Below are 21,616 nucleotides of genomic sequence, written 5' to 3'. Positions count from 1 at the left end.
ATAAAAGAAATTTTTGTTACTATAAGTATATTAATAATCCAGTTTTTGTAATAAAACATTTTTCTGATCCAATCAATCATAGCGCTTACAGTTTCAGAGTTAGTGCTGGATCACTGGAGAACTTCTGACATTCTACATTAGACCTTAAGCCGAGATGAACTATAAAATAACTTAGAGGCTTTGTACAACTCAAGTGGAGACTCTGATGCAAAGTCTTATAAAATTCCCTCCTAACTCTTTGGCAACCTTTAGAACTTTTTTATGTATTATATCTTCAAAAGAGTTGTCAGGGAAGGCAAAGTGGAAAGTTATGGCAGTGCTCTAGATAATCCAGTTACTAGAGTATGTTAGAATTAAAGGTCCAAGTGCCCCATGGGACCTAAGAAATAATGATTCAGACCTTTATCAACACCATGCAAATGGCTGTCCCAAATTTTCTTCATATTTTCAGGGAATATATGTTTCCACAATTATGTCTGTTTCAGCTGTCTGTTCCTACTGAATTGTGTCACTTTAAACGTAAATTTTAGTCTTCCTAAATGTACACATACACATACAAACACACATACTCCTAACCAAAACATCAAAAAACATACTGTGGTAGGTGACTTCTGAGTTGGCCCATAATGACTCCTTATCAATAGCTGCCCACCCCCATTAAATCTGGCCTAAACCTAGTGACTTGCTTGTGACTGACTAAATATTGAAAAGGTAATGGAATATGACTTCTGTTGAAAGGTAACAAAAGGCTGTTGTTTTTATCTTTTTAGCAGATTTTCTCTATTGCCTTCTGGACTACATAATTTTATGAAGCAAGCTCCCATACTGGAGAGACCCTTATGGCAAAGAATCAAAGATGGCCTTTGTCTAACAACCCCTAAGACTGATGCCCTCAGTCCAACACTTGGAAAGCCCCAGTCCACCCTTCAGATGTGACTCCAGCCCTGGCTAATATTTTGACTGCAGCCTTGTGACAGATCATGAAATAAAAGACCCAGCTAAACCATTCTCAGTTTTCTGAGCCATAGAAACTGAGATAATGTATATTAAGATGCTGATTTGTGTAATAATTTGCTATGCAAAAGTAGATAACTGACATACCTAAAACAGAAGCCCTGACATACATCAGGCTTCGTGTTTAGCGTACTTTTCTGGTAACTTGGGAAAGCTAAGTTTACATCAAGGGCATGTAAAAAAAATGCAAATAGAGAAACTCAGTGTTATACTCAGTCCCTCAACAGAACACATTAGAGTATTTTTGTTGTTGTTGTTTTGTTTTGTTTTTATTCATCTGTCCAGCAGCTATTCTCTCTCTCCATTTCTCTTCCTTGACTCTTCACTCTCAGATGTAATTTCAGTTCTTCCCATCTTGTACTATGAGCTTATTTCCAAGCCTTTTTTTTTTTTTGATATACAAGCTAATTAGGAGCTTTCTACAAATGGATATTCCCAAAACAGGATCCACCTTCTCTACTGTTCATTTATTTATTCAACAATCATCCATTAAATCCCAAGTAATTGTCAAGGCAGTATTCTCTGCACTGGGTACACAGTGATAAGTTAAAAAACTTGGTCAGTGCTCACATTGAGCTCATGGTCAGGTTGGTGGTAACAAACATTAAACAGTGCTTGGAAGTGCTGAGATTTCCTTTTTTTTTAACCCCAGAAAATTGCTAACTTTTAAAATAGCATTTTAGTTGAGATTCAAATAATATCAAGGAATGAAGGAAGGACACATTGTAAAAAGGTTCTACAGGGGAAAAATTGTGCACAGATGCTCCGAAGTAGGTTGGAGCTTGGAGTATTCTAAGAACTAAAGCGTGTACTTGAGCAACAGTGAGAAAGTGCAACTGGTTTAAAATGAAGCTGGAGAAGTAAGCAGAGTTCAACATATCGATGCTTCTATAACTGAAAGTAAGGAAACTCATATGTTCTATGTACATTGGGAACCCACTGAAGGATGTAAGGGGAGAAAGACAATATTTGATTTACATTTTTAAAGAATCACTCTGGCTACTGTGTGAAGAATGGGTTGGAAGAGATGTAATAAGGGAGTACATGGACCAGTTAAAGGGTAACTAAAATAGAGAATGGAAAGAATTTGGTGTGATAGATAAGAGAGTGGAAGTAGAATTGGGAAAAGATAGACAAGTTCAAAGATACCAGTAGGATCAGCTGGTTTGGTGGGGGAGACTGAAGAAATCAAAGGTAACTCCCAGATTTCCAAACAATCCAGAAGGCAGCTGTGATTATATATAGCACATGCTTTGATAGGTAGGGACATGGAGCTCTTTCAAAGGAAAGAAAGTTCCCAGTGGCACCCCATGTTGCTATTTGGTCTTTTTTCAAACTTTTCCTTTAAAATACTTGATTTCTTATTGCATCAAATACCGTGGTGCTACATCATTGCTGTTCTTTATTCCTATGTTACATAAATAGATGATAAGAATTTTGGCTTTAATTATTTACATTATATCTTGTTGCTCTCTCATGTGCAGTGAAGCAATATGACATAATTTGTCAAGAAAAGAGAATCACAGAAAGGGTCAAGTACCACAGATGTTCCAAAGAGAGTTTCTGCCCAGCACATCACATAGCTATTATTTGGCACTTTTTATGTGCTAAGCAGTTGACTAACATCACTGCTGAATGTTCAGAAAAGTTCTCTCAGGCCAAGTACATTTGACATTTATAGAAAAAGAGAGGTTAAATGACAAACATCCAAAGAGAGGGAGGAATCGACCTCAAAGGTAGAAAAAGCCCTCAGAGTATCTTAATCTTAATTACATGTTCAGCATTTTTTAAGAAGAATCTAAATACGACTAATTGATGCCTGTGAAGTGGTTTAAATTCAGGGAGGGGTTCGGAGACAATAGAAGAGGAGGATGCTGCGGGAGGAAACTTATCTCTATTTAGTAGTAATTGTTCACCAGGCCTTGTGCTGTGCAGCCTCGTTTCTTATTAGCCAACTGTAAGATCTTTCAGGTAAAAGTAGAGAACTAAATCACCTTGACAAAACAGATGATGCTCTGCTTATTAATCAAGAGGAAAAGGAGGAATTATTCTACTGACAGAGCAGTATGGATGCTTTGAAAGTAGGGCTATGAAGAAATTTCATTGCTGAAACAACAACAACAAAAAAAAAACTGGAGTATAAAGGACTATGTACAAGTATGTAGGAAATCTGACATCAGAATTCATTCACACTGAAATACAGAGAAAGCCTACTTTTCCTTCCTGTATCCTGAGTGCATTACTATTCTTACTACAGTGAGTATCAATTATCTGGCGTGCTTATTAAAAATGCTTATTTCACTGTGCTATGCCCAGAGATTACATTCTGCTAGGTCATATCTGGGTCAAGACTCAGGATTCTGGGTTTACATAAACCCTGGGGGGATTTCAGTGTAGACAGAAGTGCTAGGTTGCTCTTGACCATAATGCCCAGGTACATAGCCCAAGAACTGCAGCTGCCTGCCTACGTGATGCCTGCCTTCACTCCTTCCCTCTGTCAGCCACATCCTTGTTGAGGGCATCTGGGTGGATGGGTTCCAAGCCTCACTCGTAATCACTTTAAAAAGTCATCCATGTTACTTCCCTTGTGAAGCATCTCTTGAGTTCCTCCAATACATGAGCTTCTTCATGCTTCCAAAGTGCTTTAATACTTTTATTACAGCATTTATCAAATTGTATTATTAGTATCTTCTTATATGGGTCATCCCCCTATCAAAATGTGAGCAAATTGAATATGGCTTGTTCATTTTTGTACCTCTAGCACCTGACGCCCCTTCTTAGCACAAAACAGGTACTAATGAAAATGCTTTTGCATGAAAGAATGAAAGTACAAAATAATGATGAAATTGTAGCACACCAGGTCTTAGTTAGCACTTAATGTCACAAGGGTACCTAACCAATGAGCTAAACCATATAGCTAGATGAAAGGAATGTCTCAGGCTGCTCAGGCTGCCATAACAAAATACCGTAGACTGGGTACTTAAGCACCAACCAGACATTTATCCTTCACAGTCTGGAGGCTGGTGTTTCAAGTGCCTGAGAGGGAAGTTTCATTCGGAGCCCTCTGCTCTTGATCTAGATTGCTGCCGGCTCCTGGTGTGCTCACATGACCTCCTCCTTGTATGTGTTCAGAATGAGAGAGTGAGAGAGAGAAAGCAAGTTCTCTGGTGTCTCTTCTGAGCTAATCTCATGGTGAGGGCCCCGCCCTGGTGATCTCATCTAACCCTAATTACCTCCCAAAGACCCATCTCCAAATACCACCATATAGAGGTTTAGGGCTCCAACATATGATTTTTAGGAACACACAGCATTCAGTCCAAAACAAATAGTAGTAAACTGATTGTCTGAGGCTCACCTTCTAACTCAAGGCTTCTCTTCTCTTAGTATTAAACCCCATGGACTCCCAGGTTCTGCATCTGTAAAATGAGGAGTTACTCTATCACAGTTACTGCTGAAGAAATATACTGAAAGTGCTCTGAAAATGGTAAATCATTATACACAGTGTGCTTACTACAAGGTACTCTTTAATGTGGAGGCTGCTGCGGTCTGTAAGGAACTCCTAAATTGCTGGCAGTCCCACACAGAAACTCAGCAGGACTAGCGATCGCTAAAGCCCGCATTCTCTCTCTCTGGCTGCTTAGAAATTTTTGCCACGGTGTAATTTTTATTAATTTATTTGGATAATTTGATAAACATTATTTAATCTGTACAAATAATTGCCATTAGCTTTGTTTGTAGGCAAACCCTTTAATGAGAATGCTGAGGGACATTCTGTGCATTGCATTAGCTTTTATTTGTATTTTTTGGCAGTCGCAACACATGGTTTGTTCCTTATAGTGGGGCTTATACTGAGCTAAAATCCCATCCATCACTCCATTGGTATGCCAAAAACCACACTCTTTTTGTTTTCTGGAAGGAAATTTATACCGTAGTGTCATCCTCAGCTTTATGCAATATAAGGGATGACATAAAGGGCATATATTCCTGGAGGATGAGAGGAGGAGGACGGAAAAGGATTGGCTCCTCATCACCCTGCATTAGCTTATTAGCCAAATAAGGAACTTGTCACCTTGGAAAACACTGAAGAAGGAAAGGAGGACATATCACATCATTAAGTTGCAATGAGGTCACCTATGGCAGCCATCATGTTTGGATGCGTTGGTGGAGTGGAGGGGACAAGGGAAAAAACGAGAAGACTCGAGGTGATTACAGGAAGGGGCTCTGCAAAAAAATCTCAGTTGTTCATGACTGATAAGGTATAACGGGCCACTTCCTTGAAATGTCAGGGCCTTTTTCTCTTGCTTTCTCATGACTTCTCTCATGTACTGCTTGCTTTCTTACAAGCTTACATTCTTTTTCTTCGCCCACTATCTGTTGTAAGTGGTGCATAGAGAAAGAGAAATGATATGTTGGGGAAAAGTTACACAAAATATCTCCAATTTTATCATTTCAGCACATAGCATATCCAGTCATTCTTGCTCTGCAATTGCTCATTCGTGATATAACATTTTGAACTCAAGTGACAGGGGGAAAGCCAGTACAACAAACTGCATCTAAAGAATAAAAACAATTATGACCACTGACCCACAGGCCTAGCCACAAGAAAGTGCCACACACACAGATGGAAGCAAATGCCCCCTAAAGACTTCTTGTTGACTGCTTCATTTGCTGTTTTCATTTTTATCCAAAGTCATTTCATGATCTATATTTTTGCCTGCTCTCAGACAAACAAAATGGCAGTGATAGGAATGGGGAACAAAGGGAACAAAAGCTTTTTCAAAGCAAGATCCCAGTTAAAATGTTAAGGCAAAAGACATAATTACAGGTTTGGGATTTTTAACTATTTTCATAACTTTCACGTCTCCATGAAGCACTGGAAGAGCAAGATGTCCTAATTTGGGAAAAATCTATTCCAAATTTAACCTGCCCTTGCTTGGTATTCTATGCCTCAGGTTTTTTAAAAAACAATTAAAAATTAGAAAGAAGATGGCATTATTATCCTGATTAGAACTATTGCCATTTAAAAATAATTTCATAATTTCAAGAGGTTGTGAGATTATTTCTATCTTCTTTCTTTTCTTCTGTCTCTAGTCTACACTTTCATACCTGCATACATCTCGGAGCATTTATTTTCCAGAATAACTAAGAACTGTAATTAACCACTGGAGTACTCCTAAAGCCACTCTGTGACTTGCTTCTCTTTGTCCTCATCTTGAACTCTTCTTCTGGTCTCTGAGGTTCCTGCTCTTAGAGACAAATCCTCTTCTTTTCAGTTGTTATCCTGCTGAGTTCTGTGGTCTTTGCAATATTGAAATACAGAACACTATATACCTCAGCTTTGTTAAAGAAAAAATTACTCAGACACTTGTTCCAACAGTGAGGCAGACTTTATTCAGGGAAACTGTCATAACAGATAAAGGACTATCACAGGGGGTTTTACAGTAGGGGAGGGATGCTGGGTGCAACTTCAAATACAAGAAAGAAAAGGGAAATTTGTAGCCAAGGAGCAGAGTGGAGGGGGTCAGTAGATGGAAAATTAAGAGGATAAGATAATTCTTTGCTAAATTAATCTAATAGGATTCTTCTGGCTGAAGCCAGGCTAAGATAATTAGACATTACCCGGTGGTTGGAGGGGTGGGGGGGAGCAGGGTGGAAGATGAGGAACCCAATCAGTTATAAAGGATGATCAGACATCTAGGGTGGGGTGATTCTGCTTAAACCGACTTGACAAGATTCTTGCTAAAACTGGACTCCACAAGGATGGAGACAGAAGCTGAAGGTCCAGCTGAACAGAGGGCTCTGAGGAGCCTGACTAAAGTTTGATTAAGGTGTGAATATTTGTCAACTTCTAGAATTTAGAGAGGATACTTAGTAAAACGGCAAGCAGAGGGACAAAGAAAAGCAACTTCAATTTCCGAACGAGTGTTTGACATTTCTTACACCGCAATGATGTAACAAGCTGATATATGAGAGGGTCAATGGAAGCACACTGGCAAGTCTCCATGTGCTTCTGCTGACCGACTGCCACTTATGCCGGGGGTGCATTAGATCGGTGCGAGCTGGTAATATCCTGACCACCACCTGCACTGAAATAAGTGAACTTATTTTACTAAATAAGTCAAGTCATGTTTTTACTACACTGTTTATTTTCCATGATTTTCTTTATTCTTTAAATTATTCATCCAACAAAAAGTACCTAAAGCATCACACATATTTTTTACAATTTAGAAAAATAAATATTAATGGTCTACAGTTTCAAGAAACTCACATAAATTGGTCTACTCAGTTCAGAGAAATTGTATGCTTAGAGGTTATTATAAAGACATCATGGAATTACCTTTAGAAACTTAGCACAGGGGACGCCTGGGGGGCTCAGTGGTTGAGGGTCTGCCTTTGGCTCAGGTCATGATCCCGGAGTCCTGGGATCGAGTCCCACATTAGGCTCTCTGCAGGGAGCCTGCTTCTCCCTCTGCCTATGTCTCTGACTCTATCTCTCTGTCTCTGTCTCTCTCTCTCATGAATAAATGAATAAAATCTTTAAAAAAAAAAAAGAAACTTAGCACAGTGTCTTCTAATATATAGGGATAAGGATAGTTTTAATTGGGACAAATAAAAATGAGATCACTAGTCTATTTATTACTAATATAGAAACAAGTTCATCTGTCTTTTGGGTTCATATAACAAGACCATACCTTCATTTAAAAAACTCTACTTTTGAACTAGACATTAAGTGTTTTGGGATTTGTTAAAGATATTTATTTATTTATTTATTTATTTGAGACAGAGATAGCATGAGTAGGGAGAAAGGCAGAGGGAGAGAGAGAGAAGCAGACTCCCCACTGAGTAGGGAGCCCAATATGGAGCTCGATTCCAGGACCCTGGGATCATGACCCGAGCTGAAAGCAGACACTTAACTGACTGAGCCACCCAGGTGCCCCCAGGTGGGGGTTTTATTGTTTTAAAAATAAACAATAAGCTTTTGGGAAATATCACCTACACTCTCTAACACAAATATTTCTTCATCTTTAAACCAGTCTCCTGGATCCCCGGGTGGCGCAGCGGTTTGGCGCCTGCCTTTGGCCCGGGGCGTGACCCTGGAGACCCGGGATCGAATCCCACATCGGGCTCCCGGTGCATGGAGCCTGCTTCTCCCTCTGCCTGTGTCTCTGCCTCTCTGTCTCTCTCTGTGTGACTATCATGAATAAATAAATAAAATCTTTAAAAAATAAAAAATAAAAAATAAATAAACCAGTCTCCTAACATTTCTCTAGGTAGACCATCTATAATCATTCCACTATCCATTTAATATGTATTTCTTTTTTTTTTTTTAAGATTTTATTTATTTATTCATGAGAGACACAGAGCTAGAGGTAGAGGGAAAAGCAGGCCTCTGTGGGGAGCCTAATGCGGAACTCAATCCCAGGGCCCTGGGATCATGACCTAAGTCAAAGGCAGACACTCAACCACTGAGCCACCCAGGAGTCCCTTAATATATATTTCTTGAGTACTCATAATATGCCAGATTCTGTGTGGAAAGGCAGAATGAAAGTGTGAGCAGGAATGACGTAAAAGGAAGAGTGAGGGGTGAGATGGGTATGCCATACAGAGTGAAGAGTAGAATCCTAGGACTGAAATATAGCACATAGCTCATCTGAAGAACTGCCCTTGCAGTTCCGCATTACAGGTAGCAGAGATTGTCAAGGACTAAGAGTTGAATCCTAAAGGGATTCAAGGGCCACATAATAGAGCATGTTGTATGTCATGCTAAAAATCAAGGCAGTGGATGGGAGGGCCAGAGATACAGAGAATTGTCTACCACAAATAGCCAACATTAAAAATAAACTAAATTGTGGAGATGAAGAGAAGTGAAAGGATTTGAGAAATATTAAGGATGTAGAAAAGATGTATCATGAGGAATGATCTGATTGGGGGTAAAAGGTATCGTGAAGCAAGCAGGGAAAATGAAGAAAGAAGCCCCAGTATCAGGCCTAGAAAAGCCATGATAATGGTGCCATTCTCTGAAATACAATCCATAAAAGGAGCCACTTAGGAGAGGGGCATGGGAAGATGAAGGAATGCAATCCAGGCCATGCTGGATTTTGAGGCTTCTATAAGACATCATATGAAAAGGGTCACCTGAAACATGAATATTGAATTCAAAAGTGCACAAAAAAACTGAATAAAATATATCTCCCAATCAGATATTTAGTGTGAAAGAGAATATGAAGCAATATTCCTTAAATACTATCTGAATGTGTACTATTCAATTATTCAAAATCATACTTTCCAGAAATTTGTAAACCATGATCCACATATAATAACTGCAGTTTTAGTTGCTCACATCCATTCATTTAGGTTTAGATGGTAGACTTGGAACACTGAACAAGATGTAATCCTATTAAGTCTGTGCTCTCAAACTCAAGAAGCACAGAAATGCCTTGGGAAATACTACTGCTGGCACAGGAACAGGGCAGGCCCTCCCTTACTCTCACAGGATATACATTAGACTTTATAGAAACACTCCTAGAACCAGATAAGTCAGTGCTGGAGACTGAATATTTGTGTTCTTTCAAAATTCGTACGTTGAAATTTAATCCCCACTGTGATAGTATTTGAGATGGGCCTTTGGGGATCACTGCACTTATAAAAGAAACTCCAGAGAAGATCCCTCAGTCTTTCTGCCAACAGAACAATATGGCCATCTATGAACCAGGAAGAGGCTCTCACCCAACACTAAAGAACTGGCACCCTGATTTTGAACTTTCCACTCTCCAGAACAGTGAGTAATATTCTGTTGTTTATGAGTCACCCAGTCTGTGATATTTTGTTATAGCAGCTAGAAGAGACTAGGGCCATTAGGTTCAAATTTCAGCTTCACCACTTATCAGCTGGATATGATTGGGAAGTTTTTTAAACTTTCTGTGTGACCTCTTTCCCCCCCACCTTTTTTTTTAATTATTTTGTTTGTGTTTCTCATAGGCCTGTTATGAAGGTTAAAACAACTTACAATAGTCCCTGGCACACAGTCAATTAAATAAAAGTGTCAGCTTTTACTGGTGCTACCCAGAGGCCAACAAGCCAGAGAAATTAGAGCCTTATTTGTTTGCTAGTTGTTGTTTTTCACCTGCGTTTTTACTTATATGGGTAGGTTGAGAATGACTGGTTACATTAGCAAAACTCAAAGATAAGTAGTAATAAACAAGACCGTTGATATATCTATGTTTTTATCTTTGACACCTCACATGGCTAACATTAAGTTCCCACGGTATACAACTGTGGACTCAATGTGAGTTAATAGAAGACACTCAGAAATATCTGTTAAATAAATACAAGAATGAATGGCAGGCTCAGAGAACCAGGTATGAAGATCAGAATAAGCACAGCACCTTCAGTTGGTCTAACATAAGAAAGAGACTAAGGGCAGAGTTACAGAAATGAGGACTGGAAATTCCAGGGACAAAGGCACTAAAAGAAATAAGGTTCAGGAAAAAAAGCAGATGAGTAGAGAGCAATATTGTACACACTTGAGAAAAGTGCTTATGGTTCAAGAAGCAAACTTAACCCCAATATACATTCTACCTATGACTTAGGAGGCAGAGAGAAAGGGTAAGGGGGAAGAAATATCTCCTGAGAAAAGCACATGAAGAAGAAACTTAACACATATCCTTTGCTGATTTTGTATAATTGCCTGCCAGGAGGTGCCAGGCTAGTAGACTGTGAATCATAATTGAAACTGAAAAAAATTAATTATAAAATTTTGAGCAATTTAATTTCTCTAATACTATACCATGAAACATGAAGCATTATGAAGCATTATTATTCCTGATAAGGGAATAAAAGAGAAGAATAAATGCTGCATAATCAGTTGATTCATGCTGGAGTCAGGTTCTACAGCTATACACTAAACATGGAGCCTCTCAACACATCACAGTTTTTATAAAAATCAATATTGCTTGCAGAAAAGAACAAAGAAGACACCAAAATGAGAAGATGAACATTGTCCAAACCAATGGAAAGTGCTCAACTCCTGTGCGTGAGGAAAGAAGTCAATAAATCTGGAGTCCTTGAAATGATAAGGACATTACAATCCCATAGTGATTCCAAGGTGGAATTGACCTGGAAAGATTCCTCTTATTTATTTAGATTCTTCTTAGTTATCATGTTTTAAAAATGCATTGAATAAGTAGGTATATTGGATATTTGTTTCATAAAGGACACAGAATATACAATGTAAACTACTAATTATGGGGGCCACTATTGAAAAATGTGGACTTGACTATTCTGTAAACCACGCTGATCCAAAGACAGATGAACTATATCATTTCAAGGACTCCAGATTTATTGACTTTCCTCACACACAGGAGTTGAGCACTTCCTATTGGTTTGGACAGTGTTCATCTTCTCATTTTGGTGTCATCTTTGTTCTTTTCTGCAAATAGTGGTGAAGTATGAATAATTCTATTCCAAAAGGACCCCTTCAGTGACGGCCCAGGTCCAGCATGCAAGTATGGCATTGGCTCTGGAAAATGAGCTTGCTGTGGTCTAGCATGAGCTAATGCTACCTATATCATTCAAAATGACTGGCTCACAGTCATGGATGTGGTGGCTCCAATTAACCTGTTCCATAAATACATTTTAGTGAAGTCAGACCAAAGAGATTAATGGATTTCAATTTGGAAATATTATTTGAAATTGACCGGCCCTGGAACAGATTAGAAATACTGCAATTGACCACAAGCACAGAGTCATGAACTAATTATTAAACTGGCAATGTAATAAACGAGAAACTATTCCTACTTTCCATTCCATCATCTATTGAGAGTCACAGCAGAAACATAATAAGCTATGTGTGCACTGAAAAAAAATAGGAGACAAGATTATATATATATATATATATATATATATATATATATATATATTTTTTTTTTTTGTAAAAGATTTATATGCATTACAGTCCCATAGTGATTCCAAGGTGGAATTGACCTGGAAAGATTCCTCTTATTTATTTAGATTCTTCTTAGTTATCATGTTTTTAAAATGCATTGAATAGGTAGGTATATTGGATATTTGTTTCATAAATGACACAGAATATTCAAGAAGCGTGAAAGCTGATGTTCAGTTTACTAATGTTCTGTCCATATAACCATGGAATGGCTAGATATAATTAAATGATCTTGTATCAACAAAAATCTATACTTATGAAACCTAACAACTGTCCTGATGCATATGAGAGAGTCTTAATGAACTAGAGTAAATTAAATTGACCAAGTATTTCAGCAGATTTAGTCACAGAGTCCAAAAATCAAGTAAAATCATACTTCATGGAGTCTAGTGATCAACTAGAAAAGTACTGCTTGTAATGATTTTATGTTAATGTATTTAAAAAGAGTAACTTGTCCTTGTGTAACATTTCTGTTCATCTGATCACAATGAGCCTGACCTCTCCTATAGTTACATAAGATCTCTGTATGCTGCCCTCAAAGGGAACTCCTTCTGTGATTTTCACTTGGCGACACTCTTAAATAAAAATTATTCTTATTTGATTTTTATTTGACTTCATAAACTCAATTCTTCCCTTCCCAGTCTTAAAATAATTATAGTACTGAACTCTATCTGACTACAAATTATTGGGAAGGTCATGGAATACCTAGGTTTGTCAGCCAGCTCATGCTACCTGCAAGTAATTCACTTTACTGCTTTTTAATTCATAACTGGAAAAAAAAACTATATAAACTATTTAAAGTTCTAAACCTATAAGCTATGGATGATATTAAAGTATAAAAGTGCTTCACACTGCCCCCACCCATTGTAAATTTCAATTTAGAAGATTGAAGATCCCTAAAATTAAGAAACATCCAAAAAATTAAATCAATCTGCATTGTACATTCCCCTGAATTTATGCCATTTCTGATGTGATGAAGCTATTAATACAAGAAACTGAAGACACTTTGATAAAATCAAATCACTTCTGCTGTATAAAGCAATGGAAAAATCACAGTGAAAAGTCAAAGAAAAAAAACACTAGTACATGCCAATTGTGACAATCTGTTACAATCTGTAATATTAACCATTTCTAGTTTTCAAGTTTATCTAAAGTTGTCATTCTAAACATATTTTTTTCTGACATACTGGTTTGATTCACAGTATGAGGCACTTTCATATAAAATTACATCTACACCGTACTGTAATACTACCTGTTCTCATTGTCTCCTAGCCATTATCAAGAAAAATAATTCATATCTCACCTTTAGAAATACATCTAAAATAGTTCAAATACTAAATAGAAATATTAAATGCAAAACCCAAAAGAAAAAAAATACATGCCAATATGACATTTTAAATTGTCTTTCTATTATGGGTTTAATTATGTCCCCCCTCCCCCCAAAAAATGATATGTTTAATTCCCAACCCCTGCTGCCTCAGAATGCTACCTTATTTGGAAAGGGGGTTATTACAGGAGAAATCAAGTTAAATGGAGATCATTAGAGTGGGCCAAATCCAATATGACTGGAACCTCATAAAAAGGGAAAATTCAGGCACAGAAGCAAACATGCACTATATGCAGGGACATACAGAGAATGCCATGTGAAGACAGGGGATCAGAGTGATGCACTGACCAGCCATGGAATGTCAAAGATGGCAACACAGCAATCAGAAGCTAGCAAGAGACGAGGAAGGATTATCCTATAAGTTTCAGAGGGAGTATGGTTCTACTAACACCTCAATTTCAGACTTCTCATCTCCAAAGCTACCAGAACAATAAACATATCTTGTTCTAACTTCCAGCTTAAGGCAGTTTGTTAAAGCAGCCCTAGGAAATGTACACACTTTCCATTATAAAGCAAGGGTCCTAATGCCACTAATTTCCTAAAAGGAAGTTTTGTGCTTTTAGGGAATTACATTTTATCATTTCCTATAGTAAAATGGTAAGATGGAGGCAGGGAGACGAAGAGGCAGAAATATCACAACACCTACAAATCACATGAAAACTAGGGCACCTGGGTGGCACAGTTGGTTAAAGCATCCGACTTTTGGTTTCAGTTCAGATTGTGATCTCAGGGTCGTGAAATGGAGCCCCACGTCGGGCTCCATGCTTAGTTCTGAGTCTACTTAAAACTCTCCCTCTCCCTCTACACCTCTCCACCATGCTATCTCTCTCTCTCTCTCTCTCTCTCTCTCTCTCTAAAATAAATAATTTTTAAAAAAAAATTAAAGTCATATGAAAAGTATAAATTAATTTTGTATTTCAGTGTAATAATAGGATGCTTAAGATAAACACATCTTAAAACAAACCTATCATAGGATGCCTGGGTGGTTTAGTGGTTGAGCGTCTGTCTTTGGCTCAGGTCATGATCCCAGGGTCCCAGGGTCCCAGGATTGAGTCCCATATTGGTCTCCCCACAGGGGTCTGCTTCTCCTTCTGCTTATGTCTCTGCCTCTCTCTATATCTCTCATGAATAAATAAATAAAATCTTTTTTTTAAAAAGCTATCATATTTTAAAAGCTTAGACCCAAATTCTTTTTTTTTTATTTTAAGATTTTACTTATTTATTCATGAGGGACACAGAGAGAGAGGCAGAGACATAGGCAGAGAGAGAAGCAAGGTTCCCACGGAAAGCCTGAGGTGGAACTCAATCCCAGGACCCCAGAATCACAACCTGAGCCAAAGGCAGACGCTCAACCACTGCCCAGGTGCCCCAGATAGATCCAAATTCTAAAATGATTACCAAGATGTGGTAAAGACTTTAAACCTTAAACTTTCACAAGCTCAAGTTGCCAAGAGAGATGAAGAACTAGGTCATTCATAGGTAGAAAGAATTTTTTTCCTCCCTGTTTGAATCATAATCATAGATATATTTAAAAATAGGAAATCCTAATAAATAGACATGTATATGAAATGTTCTGCAGAGGCCTAACAAAACTGCCTGCATGAACTTTATCACTTTTAATAGACCTCTACAAGTAATTTCACAGAGGAGGAGAATTGCCTATTCTTTTCTATCAAAATAAATTTCACATGTTAGCATAACCCTCCTCCCACTTCCTTATAATTTTCATGTTTGTAATAATTATAAGGATGTTCAAGGAGTCTGCTTGCATGCCAAATGATCAAAACAAAGCTGGGGTGGAAACTATCATACAAGGATTTAATTCAGACTATCACAAGTCAAGGTCACGCTTGATCCCAGCTCCCAGAGGTGCTAACAGGCAACTTTCAATGGATTCAAATTATGGGCCAGATCATTAAATGAGCTGACTGACTCACTCATTCTTGCTATTAATAAAGAACTCATCTTGGAGATTTTCCGCACGGCTGTATGGATAACCTGAATTTATGTGGACCTCAGCAGTTCAAAGCCTGAATTCATTTTCTTGAAACAAGCAGAATCTGAAGTTTATTAGCATGGAAAAGAGTTCTCTTTTCATTAGATTATTCTGAAGTGCTGTCCATTACATAATATGCCACGCATGTGGAACCTTTAGAATAAAAATTGTGATTGCCACTCAATGGGGGAGTATTTCTAAGATGTGACAGATTTTATAACTGTGAAGAAGGAAATATCTGCCTGTCTGGGTCTCTTAGCCTTTCAAACATGCTCTTTAAATTAAAATTATAGCACATAGAAAACTTCATTACCTGTTTCACTTGCAGATAATTGTTTCTCCTCTTTGAATATGTGCCCTTTTCAGGATAAGTGTTCTGGATTATACAGAGCTGAGCAAGTGGTAAATGAAATTCTTTTGCCCTCCTGTTGGATGTCCCAAGGCAATTACCTACTGTATTTATAAATTAGGTACAAGAAACGTTGACCTACATTTTAATTGTTTTAAGTAAATTTTTACTTAGGTTTTTAATGAATACAAAGGGTTAACTAAAAAAGGGGGGGGGTTAACTGATTTGAAGTTTCTACCTGCCAATTTTTATTTAAAAGACAGTACAATAATCGGTGGCATGGAATGAAATGAAATCAAAAGAAAATGCTAAGTTTAAAAAGAAATAATAAAAAATTGGTTTATGGTCCTTAAAACTCTTTAAAAACTGAAAGATGACTCAAGGTTTCATGGTCTTTTTTTATACTCTCATTTACTCATTTTTTTTTTATTTACTCATTTGTAATCCATGTAGTAAGCAATTTTTCTTTTGAGTATTAGTGATACCTAAGCCAGTAGGGTGCAAAGATAATCAGCTTCCATCCTCAATAGCACAATAGTACAAACAAATATAGAGAAATAATTTAATACCTAGCCATAATGTTGTAAAGGACATACAGAAATGCACATTGGTGGTGCCAAGAATGGGTATCAGCATATCAAAGGCAAGATGGCAAGAGAAAAGCATTACAAGAATAGGTGGTTAGCACCTTGAATGATGGGTAAATCTTCAACAAGTAGGCACAGGTAGGGAGAGACTGACACATCAGCAAAAATGTAAGAACAGAGACAGGAGGAAATACATCAAGTGACCATTTTTTACAGTTAGATATGTTAGTTTGCTAGTATTGCCACAACATAATACCATGGGCTGAGTGGCTTAAACAACAGAAATTTATTTTCTTACAGTTCTGGAGCCCGGAAAGATCAAGATCAAGGTGTCAGCGGTTTAGTTCTCCTGAGATTTCTTTCTTTAGCTTGCAGATGGCTGCCTTCTCTCTGTGTCCTATCATGACCTTTCTTCTGAGTGCCTGTTTCTGGCATTTCTTCTTCTCCATATAAGGACAATGGTCATACTGGATTAGGGCACACAGTCATGACCTTGTTTAACTTTGCCCCTCTGAAAGGTCCTATTTCCAAATAAGTTATGTGGTAAGATGCTGGGGTTTAGGACTTCAACATGTGTACTTGGGGAACACAAGTCAGGCCATAACATAAAATAGCACAAGGACTACTAAAGCCCCACTAAGAGTCAGCAGGTATAAGAAACAGAGCTAGAGTTTGTCTAGAGGACTATACTTCCTTTCCTCTCTGCAATCAGTTTGCCCAGTGCACTACTAAGCAGCTGCAAAAAAGCTAATGGAGGAATAAAAGTGCTAAGATCAAAAAGGCCATGATATGAGGACTATTAACTCCAAGACTTGTAGGGAAGCCCCATTCCCAGAAACCAAGCTTGTAATGATCAGGGAAATAGCAAAATATGCACAGCTAAAGACTAAATTAATGCACAAAGATATTAAGCCAATAAATTCTTCCAGGAGTCATTGCAAACAAACTTAGAGGTGGAATGTATGAAAGGACAAGAATGTATCATGGAAGTTATATTAGAAGGTTCAACACCTGTTCAACAGGAGTTCTAGAAAGAACTGGGGAAAACTATAGGTAGCATATTGTCAGAACAAGAATTTAAAAAAAAAAAATCCCAGAAATGAAGACAAAATGGAAAGCTTAAGTTTAAAAGAGACTACTGAGTCTGAAGAAGAAAATGCAGATAAACAGATGCACAACCAGACACACCATGATGGCATTTTAGAATTCCAAAAATAAACATATTTCTTAAAATCTCCTGGACATGCTTTTATTAAGACCTTCGAGAGAAACAGAAAAAGGATAATCAGATTACATTAGATTTAGGGATGCCAGATAAAATACAGGCTGCCCAGTTACTCTATACATTTCAGATAAACGATGGATAGTTTTTTTAGTATAAGTATGGCCCACATTGCATATTTCAATGGAACATAATTATAACTTAAAAAGTACTTGCTGTTTATCTGAAATTAACATTGAACTGGGTGTTCTACATATTCATTTGTTAAATCTGGTAACCTCATTAGTTTCCCCACCCAGAAGGTAACACTGAATTGATATTGTCGATGTTCTAAATAAGGAATCTCATGTCCAGCCAATTATCATTAAGAAAGGCAAATCCTACAAAACTCTCCAAAAACCATTAAAAAAAAATTTTTTTGTACCAGAAGAGTTACATATAAATGTTAGTAACTTTAGGAAAATACTAACTTGAAGCTAAAATCACAAAGTCATCAATTTGGGAGGTATATGAAGATTTGGGGAAGGAAATAGGGACAAAAAAAGCTTGTTAAGTTCCTGTCTTATTGATGGGGAGGGTAAAAAAGATTCTAGACATTGACAAAAATATTTTTAAAAACACAATAATAAAACTTACAAAAATATTAATTGGATCATAAGTAACATTCTCCCCCACAAATGAGTCACACTGGCTACCTTATTGTTCCTTCAATGGTCACACAACCTGCCACAGCAGGACCTAAGCCTTGCTTTGCTGTGGGCTTGGGATATTCTCACCAGATAGTTAAACTTTTGAACTCCTTCAGGTCTTTCATAATATATTACCTCCTCGATGGATCTTTCTGACCACCTCAAATAAAATGGCAACACCCACTGGCTCTCCTCATCTTCCTCTTTCCCAAATTTAAATCTTTCCATATCACTTATCATCAGCCAGCAGAGTATACAGTACATAATTTAAGCCCCGTGGAGGCTAGCACATAGTAAGCACTGGGTAAATACTTGTTTAATTGAGTTGATGACATAAATCAGTAGAATTTAATAAACCACTAAATGGAGTATAATGGTTAAAGGGTTGGAGGTGATGAGAGAAAACGATGAGCCAAAATTAACTGGCTACATAATTAGATATTTTGAGGAGAACCAGGTGTTGGAAGAATAATACATTCAGTCTCCAGGTTAAGATTTCCAGTATACAGATGGAGATACAAGTCTAACGAAAATATGTAATGCTAGAAATTTAGATTTTGGTGTCAAATACAGGTGGATAAATAAAAATGTCATTGGGATAACATTGCCAAGTAAGTGTTTGTAGACTAAAAAGAGATCCAAAGATAGAAACCCTGGAACCAACAGTCTTTATCAGTTATGGTAAATAATCAAGGATTATCAAAAGTGATCAGAGAGTTGGACAATTAAAGATAATGGTGTTATAGGTGACATGGGAGTAAAGTTTCTAGAAGGAAGGAGTATTCACTGTCAAAGGCTGCCATAAAATCAAGGAAGGAGTGAAATTAGAGTTGATTTTGAATATTAAATCATCGGTAATTTTAATACAATTGGGAAACTGCTTGCAAAAATGGCTCTGATTCTCTACCCCTTATTGTATCTGAGACTTTCTCCTCCTCCCATCAAGATAGGGAGTCTATTCTCTTACCTCTTAAATTTGGCCGGCCTCTGACATGTGCTGGAAGCAGAACTGCACCCATTCCAACCCTAAGCCCGAAGGAGCCTCCACCTTCACTCAATCTCTTAAAATCCTGCATACCAGACACATAACTGACTACATTCATGAGCTCAGCTGAAACTGGAAGAATCATCCAGATGTCCCATAGATTTGTAAACTAAGCAAACTAAGCTACTGAATTCTGGGGTGGTTTGTTACCCAGCAATAACTAATTGACAGAAACACTGAAAGTAGGATCAGTTGCTGAAAAAGAGTGCAATGGACTAATGGGATATACATTTGGGGAATTAGAGACAGCAGCATAAAATACTCTTGGAAAACTTCTGTGAAGGAAAGAGGAAAGCTTAAGTCAAAGGATTTATATTTAATTGATGAATCTTGAATCTATGGAGAATGAAAGGTTTTAGATAAAAGAGAAGGGTAAGGAGATGAATGATGAAGAAATGCCTACAAGGAGACGGGAAGATGAAATCTAGAACACAAATGAATCAATTAGCCTTATAAAGCAAAAGGGGCTTCTTTTTCAGGGCTAGAAGGATGACAGTAAACTTTAAAAGGAAGGACTTTAAGTGCAAACACGTTTGTGGGTGAATGGGAAGAGATAAGAGGTCATGGTTGCCAGCTTTTATTCTGTAAAATAAGAGCCAAGTGGCAAGATCATTTTCTTCAAGAAAAAGCAGTGGTGGAACAGGGATGTGGGGGAGGGGCAGTTACTGGACAGGAATACTTGCAAATTGTGCTTAAGGCCCGGTCTCTCAACCTTGGCACTACTGACATTTTGGACCAAATATTTTGTTGACAGAGGCTGTCCTAAACAACAGACTATTTAGCAACCACTCTGGCCTTTATAAAGTCCATACCAGTAGCACTGGCCCCTGCCCTGTAGTGACAGCTAAAAATGTCTCCAGACATTGCCAAGTGTGCCCTGAAAGTAAAATCACCCCCAGCTGAGAACTGGCTTAAGGGAATGAGAGTGAGCTAGCTAATGAAGGAATAACTTGCAAATGTCTGTCACAATAGTTCCTAATTGATCCATGTAAGCAGATTATAAACACATTCTGCAACATTTTCAAAAATGCCTACCTGATGTCACATGAAAACCCTCAAGCTTTAGTACTATCTCCATGGTCAACAAAGATGTTCCTACTGAATTTTCTCCTCTGTGTTCAAGAACTGAACCATCAATGTTCTAAAGAGAAAATCTTATAGCAAATACTTGGAATAAAATTCAATCTTCTCCAAAAATAAAATGTAATTTTTTTTTTCTATTTTACCTTCTCCCTTCATTTTACCTGTCAGTTCCCCAAATCTTTGTTCTTCATATGCAATAAAGAATCAAGCTTTTGTGTCTCAGGCTTCTTATTAAGACTCTTCTTTGCTCAACCCCAAGAAAGTCCTCCAGAGCAGTACAATCGGGTGTGATTTGTTAGAAGTAGAAGTGTGGTGTGGCTTCTGGAGCCTTTTCTAACAGCTTGCGTGCAAGGTGACAGGTCTGAATATTAAACAAGAGAAGGGGAGGTGATACTTACACACAATACTATAAATTGTGCCTTCATTCATAAAACCACTTTACTTAGCTGTAATTACTCTGCTACCCATTCATGCAAGTGAGGCATCCAGGAAACAAACTTGATTGGTGAATAAATGCAAATTAAATGACAGGGACAGAGGCAGACATAAGAAAACTGAGAGGAGGTATTCAGTATACTAATTCCTGAGTCTGTGTATACATCCATTTACAACTCCTGCCTTGGAATAAATTGTAGAGCAGTAAAAGCTACTACTTCTCTTCTGTTCTGATTTTGAAAGCCTGGGTGGCAGAAGGATGGGAGTTGGTTCCCAGCAGAATTACAGAGCTCAATAGTATAACTGTCAAAATCTCTGTTAAAGGAAGGCGAGCTATCTGCATTATCTGTGTTAGGGAAAGTCTTCCCTTTGTGGATAGTGTCTATTCGAAGAATTGGCATTTAACAAATATGTTAATTAAAGCTCCAGACTACAAGCTATAATGTTTGCCATGCATTTTGTGACAAGTTCTATTGTGTTTTTATGTTAATATTATTCTTCAGTAGATTATATCGTTCCTCATTCAGTCAAATCAAAATGTTGAATCTCGGCATAACATCCTAGTGAAAGAAAACCAGGGCTTTTTCCTGCCTAAAAACTTTTGTTTGATTCTGAGAAGGACAACAACCAGAAAAGCAAAAGTATTTATTTCATGTGAAGCAAGCATGATCTCTGGTTGAGTACTCTTTACTGAGCGAAGAGAAAAAAATAAGAGAAGACTAAAAGGAAAGAATAAAAAAGAAAAGGGGGAAATATGTACTAGTTTCATTATTCTGGGGAGGAGGAGAGAGGAACGGCTCTCTTTGCTACATTTACAGTTTGCAATAACACCCTGAATTGACATTCTAGTCAAGGAGCAATTTCCAT

The 21,616-nt window shown here is 37.6% G+C and overlaps 1 long non-coding RNA gene across 4 annotated transcripts in view; it reads right to left on the bottom strand.

Annotated features, from left to right (window-relative positions):
* LOC140632707 (uncharacterized) overlaps positions 1-21,616 on the bottom strand; it is a 668,295-nt gene that overhangs the window by 445,990 nt on the left and 200,689 nt on the right. The window contains exon 3 of one of the 4 annotated variants that reach the window (XR_012030354.1): positions 4,370-4,430. The exons of the other annotated variants lie outside the window; for them this stretch is intronic. This is a non-coding gene — a long non-coding RNA (uncharacterized lncRNA). The remainder of the gene's footprint in view (positions 1-4,369; positions 4,431-21,616) is intronic. 4 annotated transcript variants of the gene reach the window in all.

Source organism: Canis lupus, chromosome 4, assembly GCF_048164855.1.
Source record: "Canis lupus baileyi chromosome 4, mCanLup2.hap1, whole genome shotgun sequence".
Classification (NCBI taxonomy): Eukaryota; Metazoa; Chordata; class Mammalia; order Carnivora; family Canidae; genus Canis; species Canis lupus.
Note: the sequence above shows the minus strand (reverse complement) of the source record. Positions and strands in the feature narration are given on the sequence as shown.